The following is a 4,723-nucleotide window of genomic DNA, read 5'->3' as shown; positions in this document are numbered from 1 at the left end:
TATTTTTATTAGATAACGGGATTTATCTACGTATCTGCTTTATTATAATCGGTGAAAGCTGCTATGTATTTTCCTTGGCCAATAGTATATGGCTAAGTAGATAGATAGATAGATAGATAGATAGATAGATAGATACTCTTTTATAGTATCCTGCTGTGTTTTCGCAATGCATTTTTATCATCATAGTTTATTTATGTTGTCATTTGAGAACTTGGGCTACTGGGAAGTTTAGAAACTGCATATAATTGTATCAAAATCTTATATATTAAAGAACTGAAAAATAACAACTCTATATAATACAGGTTGAGTATCCCATATCCAAAATGCTTGGGACCAGAGGTATTTTGGATATCGGATTTTTCTGTATTTTGGAATAATTGCATACCATAATGAGATATCATGGTGATGGGACCTAAGTCTAAGATAATTTTAACCAATATGTTTAATAACTTTGTACATTAAACAAAGTTTGTGTACATACACACAATTCATTTATGTTTCATATACACCTTATACACAAAGCCTGAAGGTCTTTTAATACAATATTTTTAATAATTTTGTGTATTAAACGAAAGTTTGTCAAGAATGAGCCATCAGAAAACAAAGGTTTCACTATCTCACTCAAAAAATTCTGTATTTCGGAATATTCCGTATTTCAGAATATTTGGATATGGGATACTCAACCTGTATAAAGAAATGGATGAAAAACAGAGAATGAAGCATAAGAAGAAGAAAAACAACAATATGTAATAAAAGTTGCTTGTGTGCACGGTACCATCCAATAAGTCAGTCATGTGAATGATGACTTAGATTTATTTGATGTTTTTAAGTAAGTAAAGTCTAATTATAAAGTGTCTTTAAAGTATCAGATACGTGGTTCACATACACCCAAGTTTTCCTTTGTTGTCATTCAGAAAACTATTTTTCCATCAAACTCAGTAGCTGAACATGAAATACATGTGAATGCCAGAGAAGGGATTACATGAACACTGCTGAAACCTGCTCTTCTAGTTTAAACTCTTCAGGATTAATGAGAATCTCTTGGAAGCTCCCTTCAATATTCAGGCATCCAAAGGGAGAATGTGATCTGTAATGTATATTGCACTCAGTGGATGCTGGAAGCCACGTAGTACTGAGACTGGATTACAAAGACCAGATGTGGTGCCAAATATTTAGAATTTCAGGAACAGCTGAATCATCTGTACACTCAGCATTTGTACAGTGTTGAAAAACTACTGAGACTTTATATGCCACCTGGCATCTAGTGCTCCACTGTGTCCTTCACTTCAAACAACCCAACTGTGCTTTATACTCAGTCTTAAAAAAAAATCACTTTATATAAATTATATTGGAGTGAGTGGAAAATGTGAATTATCCATTAAAGCAAAGCACCTAACACATTATATCTGACACACATTCTGGCAGCCTGACAGCTGCCTGGTTTTATCTCACTAGGGGTGGGATGTACTAAGCCTTGAAAAGTGATCATTTCACTGTGATAAAGTACCAGCCAATCACCTCCTGTCATTTTTCAAAATCAGTCTGTGACATGGCAGTTAGGAGCTGATTGGCTGTTACTTAATCACTGATTGGCTGTTACTTAATCACAGTGAAATTATCACTTTTCTAAGCTTAGTACATCCCGCCCTAGTAACCTATAGTTTGCTATAGTTTATTGTTCTCTATAAATAACATGAAACGCAGTGACGTAACTACCGAGGGTGCAGGGGGTGGAGCTACTTCCAGGGCCCATTGCACCCCCTGCACCCAGACATGGGCTGTCTCCAAGGCTCGCTGCTCCCCCCATCACCCCCGCCCACAGTGAGAACAGCCGATATCCCCTCCACCCCTCCCCCGCAAACTGCAGCTACACCGAAGATGTAGAGGGGGGGTGCGGGGGCCCTTCCTGTACAGCTCCAAGTCCTGGCTGCCGGTGCCACAATTCAGTTTTTAGGGGGTGGGGCCTAATTCCGTGAAGTGCCCGCCCCATCAGAGACCTCTGCTGTGTTCAGGTGGGACAGGTAATGTATCTCCTGCTTGTTCCCCCCCCCCCTCTCTCCCTTGCTCCTCTCTCTTTCTCTCCCTGACACACTCTCATTCTCTGAGACTGTCTCTCTCTCTCTCTCTCTCTCTCTCTGATACTGTCACTCTCTCTCTCCCTGACACTGTTGCTCTCTGTCTCTCTCTCCGTCAGTCTCTCTCTCCTTAATATTGTCCAATCTCTCTCCCTCTCTGACACTGTATATCTCCCTATCACTCTCTCCCTGATACTGCCCCCCCCCCCAGTCTTTACCTGACTCTCTCTGTCTCTCTCTCTCTCTGACACTTTGTCTATCTCTCTCTGACACAGGGGATAATTCAGACCTGATAGTGGGGGTAATTCCAAGTTGATCGCAGCAGGAATTTAGTTAGCAATTGGGCAAAACCATGTGCACTGCAGGGGAGGCAGATATAACATGTGCAGAGAGAGTTAGATTTGGGTGGGGTGTGTTCAATCTGCAATCTAATTTGCAGTGTAAAAATAAAGCAGCCAGTATTTACCCTGCACAGAAACAAAATAACCCACCCAAATCTAACTGTCTCTGCAAATGTTATATCTGTCTCCCCTGCAGTGCACATGGTTTTGCCCAATTGCTAACTAAATTCCTGCTGCGATCAACTTGGAATTACCCCCAGTAGCAGCAAATTTGTTAGCAGTTGGGCAAAACCAGGTTCACTGCAGGGGGTGCAGATATAACATGTGCAGAGAGAATTAGATTTGGGTGGGGTGTGGTCAAACTGAAATCTAAATTGCAGTGTAAAAATAAAGCAGCCAGTATTTACCCTGCACAGAAATAAAATAACCCACCCAAATCTAACTCTCTCTGTACATGTTACATCTGCCCCCCCTGCAGTGCACATGGTTTTCCCAACTGCTAGCAAATTTGCTGCTACGATCAGTTCTGAATTGCCCCCACTGTCTCTCTCCCGACACTGGGCCTTATACAGACCTGCCAGCTGCCCACATGTGAAGGCAAATGCATTGCGGTCGCGTCCTCGCAATGGAGCTGATTTACGGTGGTATGTAAACCAGCAGTCAGATTTCGGAGGGGTGAGACCTTGCTAAGCTTTGAATCACAGTCTGAAAAAGCTGTCCAATATTTGTGTACTATATACAAAAGCAGACAGTATATTCCCTCCTACACCTATAAAAACTGTGTTACATCACAACATGGTTTGTATAGCTATAATTTTGCTCTCTGAAGTTGGATTTGCTCTAAACTCTAATAAAAGCTCTGGCTCTGGATGTACTGATATTGCAGGTGGAATAATGAAAAATCACTTTATCAAGTGCTTGCTAGTCTCTTATGTTGGTAATAAGGAGAAGAAAAGCAAATAAAAGTGACCTTTGTTGGGAGCACTCGCTCTTGGAAACAGTTATGATTTAAGTTGTAGGTAATAATGTAAAAATGAGATAATTAAAACGTAACCTTTAATAATATTTGAATAAGATATGGGTACACCAAAAAAAGATTGTTATTGTGTCTAAAATGTGGTTAAACAGTGTAAACCACCAATTCAAAGCTAAGACTGTGAATATATAGATAAATAAATAAGGCATTAATAACAGGCCCTCCAGGCATTGATTTATGAGGTTAGTGCAATAACCGATGTAGTGCCGTCAAAAAACCTACAACACCTGGTATTCCTTAGTGGTCAACCACCTAAGTACTGACCAGGCCCAACACCGTATTGCTTCCAAGATCAGACGAGATTGGGCATGCGCGGTGTGGTATGGTAGTAGATTAGAATTGATAAGGCAAAAAAACTACAGCTGGTATGCAGCTAATAGGTAAACCATAAACCTGGTTACTATAATGAACAAATGATCTCTTAATAGAGAAACATATGTTTGACCGTCATTGCACCAAATTGTAACCCAAATGTATAGGTATACGGAGGATTAAATCATGTGGTCAATACATTTTGCCAACAGGAACCGCCTGTATATTTCTTTGTGTGCTGTGCAGCACCATTAGGAATGGGTTTTTATTGGGTAAGGCAGATATGAAAACCCTTGTTGTACTGAGGACATGCCAAAATATCTGTTATGGGATCCAGAAGAAAACTGTCTCAGTTGCTAACTGGATCACCCTGTTCGATATTAAGTGAAAAAAAGGTTATTTGTAACAATCATGTTGGTTAACATCAAAGCATGAATCTGTTTGAGGTTATGTAATGTAATTAAAGCTGAAACTGAAATGATCTAGAACTTTCCACTTTTCTCCCTCTACGCCATCACAAACAGTATAGGGCAGGGAATGGAAATATCCCAGAATACAGATTTATCATCTTAAGAGACAGACTTGGGGAGTGGATAAGGTAGATAGGAAATATATCTTGGGAGACACAATCTCTATTATCCACAAGAGGCTAACTAACACAATAGTGCCTGAAATAACAAGTACTGTCTTTGTAACAACATTGTTGACCAATATATGCTTATAATGAAAAATAATTTTGTATGTATCCACAGTGTATCAACAGTATATCTGTCTAATTTGTATCATAAATCCATGCCAGGTATCATTTACGCTGTAATAGCCAGGGTATGCACAATAGCTTTTTGCCTGTTTGAAACCTGCATGAAAAGCGGTGCTGGATTATCAGGAATAAGACAAGGGCAATACCTGTACTATAATTGCCAAAGCCCTAATCAATAGCAGATTGCTCCTGATTATAT

At 39.8% G+C, this 4,723-nt stretch overlaps 1 pseudogene; it reads right to left on the bottom strand.

Annotated features, from left to right (window-relative positions):
- Nucleotides 1-3,667: 3,667 nt before the first annotated feature.
- Nucleotides 3,668-3,786, bottom strand: LOC134929801 (5S ribosomal RNA; annotated as a pseudogene).
- Nucleotides 3,787-4,723: the final 937 nt, after the last annotated feature.

This window comes from Pseudophryne corroboree, chromosome 5 (genome assembly GCF_028390025.1).
Source record: "Pseudophryne corroboree isolate aPseCor3 chromosome 5, aPseCor3.hap2, whole genome shotgun sequence".
In the NCBI taxonomy this organism is placed as follows: Eukaryota; Metazoa; Chordata; class Amphibia; order Anura; family Myobatrachidae; genus Pseudophryne; species Pseudophryne corroboree.
Note: the sequence above shows the minus strand (reverse complement) of the source record. Positions and strands in the feature narration are given on the sequence as shown.